Source organism: Chiloscyllium plagiosum, unplaced genomic scaffold, assembly GCF_037043375.1.
Source record: "Chiloscyllium plagiosum isolate Xiang-an unplaced genomic scaffold, Cpla_swu_hap1 HiC_scaffold_2, whole genome shotgun sequence".
Taxonomy (NCBI): Eukaryota; Metazoa; Chordata; class Chondrichthyes; order Orectolobiformes; family Hemiscylliidae; genus Chiloscyllium; species Chiloscyllium plagiosum.
Window position 1 is genome coordinate 156,783,104 of NW_028270140.1, and position 17,209 is coordinate 156,800,312.

A 17,209-nucleotide genomic window follows, 5' to 3' on the forward strand; every position below is an offset into this window, starting at 1 on the left:
ATCTATAAATCTAAAAACAGCTTCATGTTTATAACTCAGGCTTTCGGTGCTTTGTGTCTGCTGGATGGGTTTGAGTACCAAGTGCTTCATTTCTCACACCTCACATCCAACCGGGCGTGAGTCGATTCAAACTCGTCTGTTCTAAGGTGGCTGCTCAGCTCCCGCTCCCTATCCTTCTCTCGCCATCTCTGTCTCTTGCGCACCTTGACACTTGCTCTCAATGTCATCCCCTCGGACCCCTGCTGCGTGCTGCACCTTCCCGCCAACGCCGGGCCCCGATCACACCACATGGTGTCAGAATTTGGGAGTCGCAGCAACCGTAGCTGCCCACCAGCTTTTCATACTCGCGAGCGACATTTCAGAAAAACAAGAGAAGGTCAACTGTGCTACGTTGCTGCATGCTGCTGGGGATGAAGCTATCTCGGGGTTCAGTCGTTTTGATTTTGATGACTTGAAAGAGAGATTTCGAGAACACTGTGAGCTAGGACAAAAATCATCGGGACGTATTTAAGGCACATGCTTTTCATCAGACTGCAAGGGCAGGCGGAATCGATAGGTACGTATGTGACTGACCGGAAAAACGAGGCAAAGGACTGTGAGTTTCAGCCATTTTCCGATTCACGGAGCCGCGACAGAATCGTGTGTGCTATCACGAATGACTGAGTCAGAGGCAGGTTACTCAGAGAGTCAATTCTCACTGGGAAAAGCAAAGAGACAGCACTAACTCGACAACAGCACGTGAGAAAACGTAGAACAAACAAACCAATGTTTGCTGACCGGAACTGGCCTGGAAAGATAATAAGGCAGGTAGGAGCACTGCAGATTATCCGGCACCTGGGCTGTGTACGCAGGGACTGGCACAACACCCCCTTGCCTTCTTTTGCACTTAGAATGCTGCCAGTTCTGGCTGAGGCAGCAAAGTCAGTCTCACACAAGCAGCGTGTGCCAGCTGTCTGTGACAACAAATTCCAAAGACTCACAACCCTCTGAGAGAAGACGTTTCTCCTGATCTCACTCTTAAATTGGTGCCTCTTTATTCTGTTCAGTTCTAGACACTCCCATGAGGGAAAATGTCCTCTCAGCATTTACCCTGTCGAGCCACGTAAGAATCCAATATGTTTCAATAAGATTGTGTCTCATTCATTTAAACTCAGGATCTACACTCATCTGGAGGTAGGGTTTACCGGGCTCAGTTTTACTGAAAAGCTGACCTCCGGCTAGTTCAGCAAATAGGTCGTTGAGCAAAGGGAAAGGAAACCGCCTAGCACACACCAGCAGGTGAACTGTTGCAGCATGATATTGCGGCTCCGGCACTCAATCCCTCTACGAATGAAACCTAACAGCCTTCTTAACAGCACTATCCACTTGGGTGGCAACTTTCAGGGATCTATGTACATGGGACTCCAAGATCCCTCTGCACATCCACACTACCAAGAATCTTTCCATCGACCCAGTACTCTGCCTTCCTGTTATTCTTCCCAAAGTGCATCACCTCACATTTAGCTGCATTGAACTCCATTTGCCACCTCTCAGCCCAATTCTGCAGTTTATCCAAGTCCCCCTGCAACCTGTAACATTCTTCCACACTGACCACCACTCCACCGACTTTAGCGTCGTCTGCAAATTTACTAATCCATCCACCTATGTTATGCCTGCATCTAAGTCATTTATAAAAATGACAAACAGCAGTGGTCCCAAAACAGACCCTTGTGGCACACCACTAGTAACCGGACTCCAGGCTGAATATTTTCCATCAACCACCACCCGCTGCCTTCTTTCAGAAAGCCAGTTTCTAAGCCAAGCTGCTAAATCACCCTCAGTTCCATGCCTCTGCATTTTCTCCAACAGCCTACCACGTGGAACCTTATCAAAGGCTCCCGGCGTCCTGCTTCTCTATCCCATTGAAAACAATAGCGTGCTTCTTTAGAATTCTTGATCAGTCACTCTCAGAATCTTGACAAGTGATTGCCTTCGGCCCAGTTGAGTTTGATTCTGTCCAACCACATTCTTGCCCATAAAGCTCTAAGATTTCCTTTGTTGACGCGCAGGCTGTGTCTTCAGACTGACCGTATAACTGAACGTTCCCACCGTGAAAGCACCTGTGTGTGTTCCTCGCTCAGTTTCTGAAGGTTGCAGCGCAACGTGACTCAGCCGTATCAATGAAACCGGTGTCCACCTCCATTCTTACCGGTTTGCCGTTCAGTAAGGGAGCGACCGGGGCGTCGGCAGCTATCGCCAGTATCTGTAACAACAACACCTCATTGGTTTGTGCGCCTGGGCTTTTGTCTTCTTGCCCTTTTTGTACCATTTAGGATTTCTTCCTGTACTTTCGCTGCAGGTTATTGGTACTTTCTCCCCCGAGCGCACCCACTTAATATATTCTTTTTTAATGCTGCAGTTTCTGCACACAGCTTCTTTCCAGCAGCAATTTGCTGCTGCCTGACATGTGTTTCCACAGCAGTGGCAGTTTTGTGTCTGCGTTGGTGCTTGTCCCTGGGCCACCATTTTGTGAACTCTCAGCCACCATTTTGTGAGGTGTTGACCTTCCTTGGCTGCGAGTTCCATCACGGTTGCCATTCCCAGCACTTTCATTTAAGTGTAGTCACCTTTGCGTCAGTAATCTCTTCTGGATCGCTTCACATCTTACGGCAGGCTGCTACAAAAGGTAGAGTCTCGTGGGATCTGAGGTGAGTCGGCTAGCTGGATACAAAACCGACTCGGGGCGCATTTTTCGGAAAGGAGATCAGTAACTAGTGGCGTCCCGCAGGGCTCAGTGCTAGGACCTTTGTTGTTTGTGACGTGTAAATAAATGATCTGTACAAAGAGCTGTACAAAACTCCAGTTAGGCTACAATTGGGATATCGCGCGCAATGCTGTTCGGCACACTACCAGAAGGACGTGGATGCTTTGGAGAGGGTGCAGAGAAGGTTTACCAGCACGTTGCCTGCCCTGGAGCGCTTCTGCTGTGAGGAGAGATTGAATAAACTTGGATTGTCGTCACTGCAAAGACGGAAGCTGAGGGGCGACCTGATAGTGGTCGACAGCATACTGAGAGGCATCGAAAGGGTGGGGTGGCGAGTCAGTGGGTACAGGTTCACGGTGAGAGGGGGAAAGTGAGAAGGGAAAAGTGCGGGGAAAGGTTTTCACACAGAGGATGGTGGGTGCCTGGAACGCGTTGCCAGTCGAAGCGCTGGAAGCAGGCACATTAGGAACGTGGGTTGGTACATTAGGAACTTGCAGCGTGGGTTGGTACCTGGGACTTCGATGTTGTGGCTATTACGGAGACATGGGTAGAACAGGGACAGGATTGGCTGTTGCAGGTTCCAGGGTTTAAATGTTTTAGTAGGGTCAGAGGTGGGGGTAAAAGAGGGGGAGGTGTGGCATTGCTTGTCAAAGATAGTATTACAGCTGTGGAAAGGACGATGGATGAAGACTCGCCGTCTGAGGTAGTTTGGGCTGAGGTTAGGAATAGGAAAGGTGAGCTCACCCTGTTAGTAATTTTTTACAGGCCTCCTAATAGTCCTAGAAACGTAGAAGAAAGGATTGCGAGGATGATTCAAGAGAAGAGTGAAAGTAATAGGGTGGTTGTTATGGGGGACTTTAACTTTCCTGATATTGATTGGGAAAGCTATAGCTCAAGTTCGTTAGATGGGTCAGTGTTTGTCCAATGTGTGCAGGAGGGTTTCCTGACACAATATGTAGATAGGCCAACAAGAGGTGAGGCCATACTGGATTTGGTTCTGGGTAACGAACCAGGCCAGGTGTTAGAATTAGAGGTAGGTGAGCACTTTGGGGACAGTGACCACAATTCGGTGACTTTTACTCTCGCGATGGAGAGGGATAAGTGTGCACTACAGGGCAAGAGTTATAGCTGGGGGCAGGGAAATTATGATGCGGTGAGGCATGACTTAGGATGTGTGGCTTGGAAAAGTAAGCTTCAAGACAAGGGCGTAACTGATATGTGGAGCTTGTTCAAGGAGCAACTATTGAGTGTCCTTGATAAGTATGTACCCGTCAGGCAGGGAGGAAAGGGTCGTGTGAGGGAGCCGTGGTTTAATAAGGAATTGGAATCCCTTGTTAAATGGAAGAGGGCGGCCTATGTAAAGATGAGGCGTGAAGGTTCAATTGGGGCGATTGAGAGTTATACGGTAGCCAGGAAGGACCTGAAGAGAGAGCTAAGAGCAGCAAGGAGGGGACATGAAAGGGCCTTAGTTGGTAGGATTAGGGAAAACCCTAAGGCTTTCTATAGGTATGTCAGGAATAAAAGAATGACTAGGGTAGGAATAGGTCCAGTCAAGGATAGTCGTGGGAAGTTGCGTGTGGAGGCTGAAGAGATTGGGGAGACATTGAATGAATACTTTTCGTCAGTATTCAATCAGGAACAGGACATTGTTGTCAATGTGAGTACTGAGTCACAATTAAGTAGAATGGATGGCTTTGAGGTATGTAGAGAAGAGGTGTTGGAAATTCTGGAAAGGGTGAAAATAGATAAGTCCCCTGGGCCTGATGGCATTTATCCTAGGATTCTCCGGGAAGCAAGGGAGGAGATTGCAGAGCCATTGGCCTTGATTTTTATGTCCTCGTTGTCTACAGGAGTAGTGCCAGAAGATTGGAGGCTAGCAAATGTGGTTCCCTTGTTCAAGAAGGGGAGTAGGGATAACCCTAGTAACTATTGGCTGGTGAGTCTCACTTCTGTTGTGGGCAAAATCTTAGAGAGAATTCTAAGGGATAGGATTTATGAACATCTGGATAGGAATAATGTGATCAAGGATAGTCAGCATGGTTTTGTGAAGGGCAGGTCGTGCCTCACAAACCTTATTGAATTCTTTGAGAAGGTGACTAAGGAGGTGAACGAGGGGAAAGCGGTAGATGTGGTGTATATGGATTTTAGTAAGGCGTTTGATAAGGTTCCTCATGGTGGACTACTGCAAAAAACACGGAGGTATGGCATTGAGGGTGAGTTGGAGGTTTGGATTAGGAGTTGGCTGGCTGGAAGAAGACAGAGGGTAGTAGTTGATGGCAAAGGTTCATCTTGGAGTGCCGTCACTAGCGGTGTTCCGCAAGGATCTGTTTTGGGACCATTGCTGTTTGTCATTTTTATAAATGACCTGGAGGAGGGGTTAGAAGGTTGGGTGAGCAAGTTTGCGGATGATACGAAAGTCGGAGGAGTTGTAGACAGTGAGGAAGGATGTGGCAGGTTACAGCGGGATATAGATAAGCTGCAGAACTGGGCAGAAAGGTGGCAAATGGCGTTCAATGTAGCTAAGTGTGAGGTGATTCACTTTGGTAAGAGTAATAAAAAGATGGGGTACTGGGCTAATGGACGGATACTTGGTAGTGTGGATGAGCAGAGGGATCTTGGTGTCCATGTACACAGATCTTTGAAAGTTGCCACCCAGGTAAATAGTGCGGTGAAGAAGGCATATGGCGTACTGGCTTTTATTGGTAGAGGAATTGAGTTCCGGAGTACTGAGGTCATGTTGCAGTTGTATAAGACTCTGGTGCGTCCGCATCTGGAGTATTGTGTGCAGTTTTGGTCGCCATACTATAGGAAGGATGTGGAGGCACTGGAACGGGTGCAGAGGAGGTTTACCAGGATGTTGCCTGGTATGGTAGAAAGATCATATGAGGAAAGGCTGAGGCACTTGGGGTTGTTTTCATTGGAGAAAAGAAGGTTTAGGGGTGACTTGATAGAGGTGTACAAGATGATTAGGGGTTTAGATAGGGTCGACAGTGAGAATCTTTTTCCAAGGGGGCATAGCTTTAAATTAAGGGGGGGTAGGTATAGGACAGATGTTAGGGGTAGGTTCTTTACTCAGCGAGTCGTGAGTTCATGGAATGCCCTGCCAGTAGCAGTGGTGGACTCTCCCTCATTATGGGCATTTAAGCAGGCATTGGATAGGCATATGGAGGATAGTGGGCTAGTGTAGGTTAGGTGGGCTTGGATCGGCGCAACATCGAGGGCCGAAGGGCCTGTACTGCGCTGAATTCTTCTATGTTCTATGTTTAAGGCTCACCTTGTTAGACACGTGAACGGGAGGCGGAACGGCGGGACTGAAACCACGTCTGGGCAACAAGTAGCACGGCCAAACAAGGAGTAGGAATCGGCACAGGCTCGCTGGGCCCTGTGTTATCGACCCGACGTGCCAAAGTCTCCGGCCACGTGTATAACTTTGGTGAATTTCTGCAAATACCTTGTAGACGGGGCTGTGACAGGGACCTTATTGGGGTGTCGACGATAATGAGGGCCACGGCGGGCATTTTTGCTGAGTTTGCAGATGGCACAAAGATAGCGAGAGGGACAGGTAGTTTTGAGGAAACGGGCAGGCTGCAGAAGGGCGTGGAGATGAAGGGCGAGTGGGGAAAGAAGTGACCAAGTGTGCGGTTTTGCACTTTGGTAGCAAGAACAATCGGGTAGACGATTTTCTGAACGAGGGAAAGGCTTTGCAAATCTGAAGCGCTGAGGGTCTTGGGAGTCTTAGTTCCAGGTTGTTTCATGATTAACATGCAGGTTCATCCGATGGTTCGGAAGGCAAATGCAGTGTCGGCATTCATTTCAAGCGGGCGAGAAAAAAGGAGCAGAGACGTGCTGCTGAGGCTGCATCAGACTCTGGTCTGACCACAGGTGGAATATCGGGAACAGTTTTGTGCCCTGTACCAAAGGAAGGGATGCGCTGGTGTTGGAGGGAGTCTAGAGAAGGTTTACAAGCGTGTTCCCCCTGGGGCTGAAGGGTTTGTCACACGAGGTCTCTGGGTCTATACCCGATGGTGTTTCGAAAGGTAAGGCGGGATCTGACTGAACCTTACAGGCTACTGGGAGGCCTGGTCAGAGTGGATGTGAAGAAGATTAGATTAGATTACATTACATTACAGTGTGGAAACAGGCCCTTCGACCCAACAAGTCCACACCGACCCGCCGAAGCGCAACCCACCCATACCCCTACATTTGCCCCTTACCTAACACTACGGGCAATTTAGCATGGCCAATTCACCTGACCTGCACATCTTTGGACTGTGGGAGGAAACCGGAGCACCCGGAGGAAACCCACGCAGGCACGGGGAGAACGTGCAAACTCCACACAGTCAGTCGCCTGAGGCGGGAATTGAACCCGATGATCCCACTAGTAGGCGAGACGAGGACCTGGAAGTACAGCCTCAGGGTGAAGGGTCGTCCCTTCAGGCTGAGATGAGGTTGCATTTAAGACAGAGATAGAGAGGTTCTTGATTATAAGGGGATCAAGGGTTGTGGGGAGAGGGCAGGAGAATCGGGGTTGAGAAACCTGTGAGCCACGACCGAATGGCGGAGCGTGGGCCGAATGGCCCGATTCTGCTCCTACGTCTTATGGGCCGTCAGACCTTCCGTGGTCTTGCGGTCATGACAGAAAGCAGTTGTTTCCCAGAGGGTGGCGGCGGTCTGGAATGCACTGCTTGGGAGGGTAGCGAGGCGGGGAACCTCAAAACCTTGAAAAACTACTTGGATGAGCACTGGAAATGTCATAACCTTTCCTGGCTACGGACCAAGTGCTGGAAAGTGGGACTAGAGCAGACTTAGAGTAGCTTTGTCAGTGCGGACTCGGAGGGCCAAAGGGCCTCTTCTGTACTGTGTGACTGTGTGGGGAAGCTTTCTGATTCCCATCTGTTGATTGAGGCCGCCCCATTGATGCTTCCTGATGCGGAGCAGCCGGATGGATCCAAGTGCGCATTGAAGGTGAGAGGGTGGCAGAGAGCTTCGGAGCCTCCGTCCGTTTGGTTCAGGTTTCGTCTCGTCCTGATGCAAGCATCGATGTACGTGCTCAGTGGCTACCAATAGAGTGAAGGTGCAGTTGATCACTGACTCCACGCGTGGTGCTGCAGGTTGTAATGTCTAGACGAAAACAGAACTCGCTGCACCCTTCGGGAGAAGGGTCACTGGACTCGAAAAAGCGTTAATTCTGCTTTTTCCCCACAGATGCTGAGGTTTTGCTTACTGGGTGTTTTGCTTTATTTTGCATTTTAGACCTTGCTTTTTGATTGCACAGCCACTATCAAACCATTAGCTTGCTGTTAGCGCTGCAATTAGCACTCTTGAATCTTGATTTGCAATTCTAAGGAAGCAGACCGAATTGGAATGTTTGGAGCCGAACCAATAAAGGCTGATTTGCTGTAAATTGATCTTCACATCCCCGCCCCGTCGTGCTATTCATTTGCACGAGGTGGGTTGGGGGATGGGAGTTCACACTTTCCAAGACAAGATGGATTAGTCTGTAAGAGGTACTGTTCGTAAAGGTGAGCGAGCCGAGATTTCCTGACAGTGAGATTTTTCGGTCAGAATTCGAACCTGCTCCAATCATTTGCCTTGTGGGGAGGCAGGGATTTTTCACATTGGTAACAGCTGAGATTTTTAGAACGTCGAACAGAGCAGCGCAACAACAGGCCCTTCGGCAACTGTGAGAAACAAAACTCACTCACAATTCAGCCTGAGACAAAGCCTTGGAAACAAGAACATTTAATTCTTTACGGCCTTGCAAGAACAGGCGTTTTGCTCAAGCAATCAGGCTAGCAAAAGCGCGCGAAAACAAAACATGTAAGCATTCTTATTCAGTTTGCAAGTTGCGGAATCACGCCTCCCTTTTCCCATCCTATCATAAGCCGATTACCTCACTCGTTTTTCTCTAATTTTCCTTATCTGACTACCCTGCTGTCCTTGTCCTTGTCTGTTACAGCCTGTCTGCTATTTTATCCAGTTCCCCTTATCATACTATAAGCTTATTGTGAAATGCCCCTACTGCTACTTTTGTGGTCAGCTACAACACTTTAAAGTTATTTCTTAGTTTACAACTATTTCTTAAACAAAAACCTCTATATTCGTTAAAATCTTAGCCTTAGGTATGCTGCAAGAATCCCGCGACCGTTTGTGTAATGTTCCCCTTCCCCTCCCCCCACAACACCCCGTCACCCATCTGCAAAAACAACATCTCTAACTGCATTTCTAATCTCCCACAAACTGTCAGGGACATTTAAGCTACTGCTCGGCGAGCACACGCTGGACGGCAGTAAATTGAGGGGTGTGTAGGTTAGGTTGATCTTAGATTAAGAAAACTGCTCGGCACGACATCGTGGGCCGAAGGGCCTGTACTGTGCAATGTTCTAACTGCAGGCACATCCACACACATCAAAGACATGGAGGGCTCGGCTGAATCTATTGCTTTCTTCTCTACGTGTCACGTTTCATCGAGGTAGCGTCCTAGGCCCAAGCATCTTCAGCGAGTGGTGAGAATATGCAGTGCACTGCCTGAGAGAGAGGGTGCTGGAGGCAGATTCAATGGTGACTTTGGTCGGAGGGTCGGATACTTATCTGAAGAGAGAATATTTGCTGCAGGGCGAGTGGGACTGGGGAAGTTGCTCGTGCAGAGAGCTGATGCAGACATGACAGGCTGAATGTATCATTCAATGCGTGCAGTTCTGCAGTTGGTTACCGCCTCCTCAAAAACGCTGTGCTGGTCACGTGAGAAGTCACGTAAGCTTAGCCCTGACCCACTTGATTGGTGAGATACTGACGATCTCTACATGACCATGAGACAGTGGTTCACTGACAGGGGAAAAAAAGCAACTGCTGTAAACGGACCTGCTGCTCTCGTTAGAAATCCTGGGAGGACTACGGCGACAGGGAAACTGTCAGCAGTGATCTACAAGTCTTTGAACAGAATCAAGCTGATTGAAAACATGGAGGACAAATGGGACTTGAGGCAGTCCGCGGTATTGTAGTTATCGCTTCTCGGCCTTTTGGCTAAGATCAAGTGTCTGTTCTTATCAGGACAGGGGTCGAGTTGCGAGTCATCAGAGCTAGTGGAGATCATCGCTGGATCGTGATTGGACGTTGGAGGATCATTTGGTTGTGCTGACCTGCTATTGGTGGATCTTCATGCTGGCTTCGGCCTAACACCAATTCAGGGACCAGCCAACCTCAGAGCTATGGCCTCAACAGCTGTGCGCAGCCCTGGGCAGGGGGTTCGAAACACCGTCCGGGTGTCTGTTAAGAAGGTGGAGGAGCGGACACCAGTCGATCGGACGGTGTTCGTCAAGAAGGTGTTGTTCGAGTGCTGTGGATTCGCCGCAGCAGACGTGTACTGCCTGCAGGATTTCCCTGGGGCAGGCTACTTCGATGTCACCTTCAGGAGCGTGAAGCAATGTGAGCAGCTCCTGAAGGTCTTCAAGGAGAAGGAAGGGGAGCCACTGTTCTCCATTTTGTCGGCGGTCCCCTTGTGTGTGCTTCCTGCACAGAGGAGCAGGGTTGTTACTATCCACATGTACAACCCCTACGTGCCAGCAACTGATGTCCTGACGTTCCTGGGAAGATATGTGCAGGTCGAGGGTCAAAGCACCGACGTGGTTGACCCTTTCGGGATCTGGACCAGCAAACGACAGGTCAAGGTAACCCTGAGGGTGGACGCCAGCGGGAATATCCTCCACCCACCCTCCAGCTTTGCTATCGGAGGGAGCAGAGGGTACCTGACTTATGCAGGGCAGCCGAAAGTGTGCCGAACCTGTGGGAGGTCAGGCCACATGGCGGCGGACTGCAAGGTCACGATCTGTCGCAATTGCAAGAAGGAGGGCCACCCGACCAAAGACTGCAAGGAGGAAAAGAACTGCAATCTGTGCGGGGAGGCGGGCCACGTGTACAGGGCCTGCCCAAGACGAGGGGCCGCCACCTACGCGCAGATGGCCAGAGGTGGGCTACAAAAGGACGGCAAGGCACCGCAAACCGGCAAGGAAATGGTGTCAGGAGGCACGCGACAGGAAGGACAGGCCGGAGCAGAGCAGATGACAGCTACTGGAGAGGTACAGCTGCCGAGCGAAGCTCCAACAGGACAGGAGGAGGAGGCGGAGAAGGGAAAGAAGGAGGCAGAGGAATGGACCGTGGTGAAAAACAGGAAGAGGAAAACCCACCCGGTCACCAAGACCTCCCAGAAAAAGGGGAAAAGGCAGCTGCAGGTGGAAGATACGGACAGCTCTTCAGAGGGTGAGGACGGAAGAAAGGAGAGCCGTCACCAAAAGAAGAGGCAGAGCGCTGCGAGGAGAAAGGAGAGCAGCAACTGCCAACCAAGGGACGAGCCTCCTGAGGAAATGGGAAACCACCACCCCCCACCAGGTGAAAGCCAGGAGTGTCCCACCGCCACACAGCTCCAGGTGACTGGGAGCAGCGACCCTCTGACAGCCCCGCTGTCAGACATAGAAACAGACAGCGTGGACCCTGGTCTCGGCCCGATGACACCGGAGCGGGCAAATGGGCCGAGTGAGGAACTGGACAGCTACCTCAGCCCTGCGAGGGTCCAGCAGTTTGCGTACTGCATGGGGATGCAGACAGCTACCCCAGAGGGGCAGGACCAGCAGCAATCGGACATGGGTAACCTTACAACCTGTTAACAAAATGGGGTTTAAAATTGCAACCATCAATGTGCGCAGCATAAAATCTGCTGCGCGATGTGTTTCAACTCTGGCCTTCCTGGCCAACGTGAAAGCTGATGTCCTGTTTCTGCAGGAGTGTGGGATACCGCACCTCAGCAGTTACAGGAGATGGTCGAGCTTGTGGGCCCATGGGCCGTCAGTGTGGTCGGGGGGCAACGATAACCGCTCCTCGGGCCTGGGTATTCTGTTACGGGGAGGCAACTTCACCATCTCCGAGGTTAAGGAGGTGGTGGGCGGGCGCCTCCTCGTTGCTGATGTTACATACAGAAACGCTCCCGTGAGACTAATTAATGTGTACGCCCCAGCGGGTAAGAGTGAACGGTTGGCCGTCCTGCAGCAGCTTCCACTGTTGCTGGCTACGTCCAGGCCGGTCATTCTGGCCGGAGACTTCAACTGTATCATCGATGCAGAAGGACGATCCGGCGGGGGGGACAGTAAACTGGACGCCACGTCCAGAGCCCTGATGGACACGGTCAAAGACGCCAAGCTGCACGACGTCTTCAGCACCCCTGCAGACGGAGCGCAGCGTAGATATACATGGTCACGGGCAGACGGGTCTATCCGCTCAAGGATAGATTACCTGTTTGTGTCCCGAACGTTCTCGGTCAGATCCACCGACGTCAAGCCGGTGTTCTTCTCTGACCACTGCCTCCTGCTGGCCGACTGTCACCTACAGGACGAGCAGCGGGCTGGTAAGGGAACGTGGAAACTGAACACCAAGCTGTTGACCCCGGGAAACATTGAGGAGCTCAAGAGGGATTACGCAGGTTGGAGAACCGTGAAGTCCCTCTTTGAGTCTCCAGCAGACTGGTGGGAAACAGTAAAAGGGAACATCAGGAGGTTCTTCATCCTCAAAGGTGTTCAGGAGGCGAGAGAGAGACGGGGAAAACTGTCCCAGCTCCAGGAAAGTATGCAGAACCTGCTCCTGCTGCAGACGTTGGGGGTCGATGTCACGGAGGACCTCAAGGAGGTGAAGGGCCAGCAAGCCTCGCTCTTTGCCTCGGAGGCCTCCAAGATAATCTTCCGGTCCAGGGTCCGCTCGGTGGAGCAGGACGAGACGTGCTCACGTTTCTTCTTCCAGAAGGTGCACAAAGAGAGCTCCGTGCTCAGCAGCCTGAAGGAAGAAGATGGCTCGGTAACGTCATCTCAGGCTGACATCATGAGGATCAGCAAATCCTTCTATGCCAGTCTGTATGACTCGAAGCCAACCGACAGCGCGGCCTCCCAGTCGTTCCTGTCCTCTATCACGGAGGTCCTAGACGACGGAACACGAGAGAGGCTGGACCAGCCGCTATCTCTGGATGAGCTGACCAAGGCCCTCGAGTCCTTCGAAAAGAATAAAACTCCCGGAAGCGACGGCTTACCGGTCGAGCTCTATTCCGCTCTTTGGGACTTGATTGGCCGGGACCTGCTGGAGGTGTATGTCAGTATGCTTCTGGCAGGTACCATGAGTGAATCCATGAGGAAAGGCATCATCACCCTCGTCTACAAGCAGAAGGGGGAGAGGGAAGAAATTAGAAATTGGAGACCGATCTCACTGTTAAACACAGACTACAAAATCTTGTCAAAGGTCATCGCCAACCGGGTCAGGTCTGCTCTGGGATCGGTGATTCACCCTGACCAAACCTGTGCTGTACCGGGCAGGAAGATCGCTGAGAGCCTCGCACTCCTCAGGGATACGATCGCCTACGTGCAGGACAGGGGGGTGGACACCTGCCTCATCAGCCTGGACCAGGAGAAAGCCTTTGACAGGATATCGCATACATATATGAGGGATGTCCTCTCCAAAATGGGTTTCGGGGAGGGAATCGCTAATTGGATCAGACTGCTCTACACCAACATTGTCAGTGCAGTCTCAATCAATGGGTGGGAATCAGATAGCTTCCCAGTCAGATCTGGAGTCAGGCAGGGCTGCCCTCTCTCTCCTGCCTTGTTTGTGTGTTGCATAGAGCCATTTGCCGAGTCCATCAGGAAGGATGCGAGCCTGAGAGGGGTGACTATTCCTGGCAGCGGGGGCCTGCAGGTTAAGGCCTCCCTGTACATGGATGACGTCGCCGTTTTCTGCTCGGATCCGCTGTCCGTGCACAGACTCATGTGCATCTGTGACCAGTTCGAACGGGCCTCGGGGGCCAAGGTAAACCGAGGCAAGAGCGAGGCCATGCTCTTCGGGAACTGGGCCGACCAATCCTCGATCCCCTTCACCGTCAGGACTGACCACCTGAAGGTGCTGGGTATTTGGTTCGGGGGGGCTGGGGCGTGCACCAAGACCTGGGAGGAGCGGATCAGAAAGGTGAGACAGAAACTGGGCAGATGGGAGCAACGGTCGCTCTCCATCGCGGGTAAGAACCTGGTCATCAGGTGTGAGGTACTCTCAGTATTGTTATACGTGGCACAGGTCTGGCCTATCCCCAGAACCTGTGCCGCCGCAGTCACCCGGGCCATCTTCCACTTCGTGTGGAGATCAAAGATGGACCGGGTCCGAAGAGATGTAATGTACAAAGACCGGTGCAATGGGGGAAAAAACACACCCAATGCCACCCTCACCCTGATGGCCACCTTTGTGTGTGGCTGCATCAAGCTGTGCGTGGATCCCCGGTACGCAAACACCAAGTGTCACTACGTACTGAGGTTCTACCTGTCCCCGGTGTTGCGAAGGATGGGCCTGGCCTCGCTGCCGCGGAACGCTCCGAGTAGTTGGACCGTTCCGTATCACCTGTCCTTCGTGGAGAAATTTATCAAGAAAAACACCTTTGACCACAAGTCCATCAGGAAGTGGTCAGCACGTAGTGTCCTTGAGACCCTTCGGGAAAAGGAGAGGGCGGATCCTGTCGAGCGGTTCCCTGAGCAGACTGTCAAAGCCATTTGGCAGAATGCCTCATCGCCAGAACTTTCCAACAAGCACCAAGACATGGCTTGGCTGGTGGTGAGAAGGGCTCTGCCTGTGAGATCATTTATGCACGCCCGGACTCTCTGCCGCACCGCACGCTGCCCTCGAAGCGGCTGCGGGGGGGACGAGACTGTCACACACCTCCTTCTGGAATGTGCCTATGCAGAGGAAGTCTGGAGAGAAATGCAGTGGTGTTTGTCGAGGTTCGTCCCGAGCAGCGCCGTGACGCGGGACTCCGTGCTCTACGGCCTGTTCCCCGGGACGCACACCGAGACGAACATCAACTGCGCCTGGAGGATCATCAACTCGGTGAAGGACGCTCTCTGGGTGGTCCGAAACCTGTTGATCTTCCAGCTGAAGGAGTTGACCCCGACTGAGTGTTGCAGACTGGCACATTCCATGGTCCAGGACTACGTGTTGAGGGACGCGATGAAGCTTGGGGCAGCTGCCGCCAAGGCGCGGTGGGGAAAGACCACCGTCTAACATCTGCCTGCCTAATGAAGAACAGGGGGCCCACACAGTCATTTGGGCTCCGCTGGCGTCTGAGCTCAATGTAATCGCACTAACCTGTGAATATGAATGATTACCCTGTTTCGATACGTAAAGAAATGGAATGTTCACAGAATGATGACATGTCCAATTGTATAGATTAAATATATATGAATAAAGTATATTTTTGGAAAAAAAAAAAAAAAAAAATCTGTTCTTATCAGTTTAATATCTGATACGTCCCTTATCTGGGGACCATATATTAAATTGATTTTTGGAGCAGGGAGATGGAATAGGGGCTTGCTCCGTCCACTCCACGCATCGACCTGGTATTGCAGTACCTCCGGGAACGGTGCACCCCTCATCTATAAATCTAAAAACAGCTTCATGTTTATAACTCAGGCTTTCGGTGCTTTGTGTCTGCTGGATGGGTTTGAGTACCAAGTGCTTCATTTCTCACACCTCACATCCAACCGGGCGTGAGTCGATTCAAACTCGTCTGTTCTAAGGTGGCTGCTCAGCTCCCGCTCCCTATCCTTCTCTCGCCATCTCTGTCTCTTGCGCACCTTGACACTTGCTCTCAATGTCATCCCCTCGGACCCCTGCTGCGTGCTGCACCTTCCCGCCAACGCCGGGCCCCGATCACACCACATGGTGTCAGAATTTGGGAGTCGCAGCAACCGTAGCTGCCCACCAGCTTTTCATACTCGCGAGCGACATTTCAGAAAAACAAGAGAAGGTCAACTGTGCTACGTTGCTGCATGCTGCTGGGGATGAAGCTATCTCGGGGTTCAGTCGTTTTGATTTTGATGACTTGAAAGAGAGATTTCGAGAACACTGTGAGCTAGGACAAAAATCATCGGGACGTATTTAAGGCACATGCTTTTCATCAGACTGCAAGGGCAGGCGGAATCGATAGGTACGTATGTGACTGACCGGAAAAACGAGGCAAAGGACTGTGAGTTTCAGCCATTTTCCGATTCACGGAGCCGCGACAGAATCGTGTGTGCTATCACGAATGACTGAGTCAGAGGCAGGTTACTCAGAGAGTCAATTCTCACTGGGAAAAGCAAAGAGACAGCACTAACTCGACAACAGCACGTGAGAAAACGTAGAACAAACAAACCAATGTTTGCTGACCGGAACTGGCCTGGAAAGATAATAAGGCAGGTAGGAGCACTGCAGATTATCCGGCACCTGGGCTGTGTACGCAGGGACTGGCACAACACCCCCTTGCCTTCTTTTGCACTTAGAATGCTGCCAGTTCTGGCTGAGGCAGCAAAGTCAGTCTCACACAAGCAGCGTGTGCCAGCTGTCTGTGACAACAAATTCCAAAGACTCACAACCCTCTGAGAGAAGACGTTTCTCCTGATCTCACTCTTAAATTGGTGCCTCTTTATTCTGTTCAGTTCTAGACACTCCCATGAGGGAAAATGTCCTCTCAGCATTTACCCTGTCGAGCCACGTAAGAATCCAATATGTTTCAATAAGATTGTGTCTCATTCATTTAAACTCAGGATCTACACTCATCTGGAGGTAGGGTTTACCGGGCTCAGTTTTACTGAAAAGCTGACCTCCGGCTAGTTCAGCAAATAGGTCGTTGAGCAAAGGGAAAGGAAACCGCCTAGCACACACCAGCAGGTGAACTGTTGCAGCATGATATTGCGGCTCCGGCACTCAATCCCTCTACGAATGAAACCTAACAGCCTTCTTAACAGCACTATCCACTTGGGTGGCAACTTTCAGGGATCTATGTACATGGGACTCCAAGATCCCTCTGCACATCCACACTACCAAGAATCTTTCCATCGACCCAGTACTCTGCCTTCCTGTTATTCTTCCCAAAGTGCATCACCTCACATTTAGCTGCATTGAACTCCATTTGCCACCTCTCAGCCCAATTCTGCAGTTTATCCAAGTCCCCCTGCAACCTGTAACATTCTTCCACACTGACCACCACTCCACCGACTTTAGCGTCGTCTGCAAATTTACTAATCCATCCACCTATGTTATGCCTGCATCTAAGTCATTTATAAAAATGACAAACAGCAGTGGTCCCAAAACAGACCCTTGTGGCACACCACTAGTAACCGGACTCCAGGCTGAATATTTTCCATCAACCACCACCCGCTGCCTTCTTTCAGAAAGCCAGTTTCTAAGCCAAGCTGCTAAATCACCCTCAGTTCCATGCCTCTGCATTTTCTCCAACAGCCTACCACGTGGAACCTTATCAAAGGCTCCCGGCGTCCTGCTTCTCTATCCCATTGAAAACAATAGCGTGCTTCTTTAGAATTCTTGATCAGTCACTCTCAGAATCTTGACAAGTGATTGCCTTCGGCCCAGTTGAGTTTGATTCTGTCCAACCACATTCTTGCCCATAAAGCTCTA

At 51.0% G+C, this 17,209-nt stretch overlaps 1 non-coding gene across 1 annotated transcript; it reads left to right on the plus strand.

The window, feature by feature from the left end:
- Positions 1–15,002: 15,002 nt before the first annotated feature.
- On the plus strand, positions 15,003–15,184 carry LOC148152035 (U2 spliceosomal RNA). The gene has a single exon (XR_015751702.1). It is a non-coding gene; the product is annotated as a U2 spliceosomal RNA (small nuclear RNA).
- Positions 15,185–17,209: the final 2,025 nt, after the last annotated feature.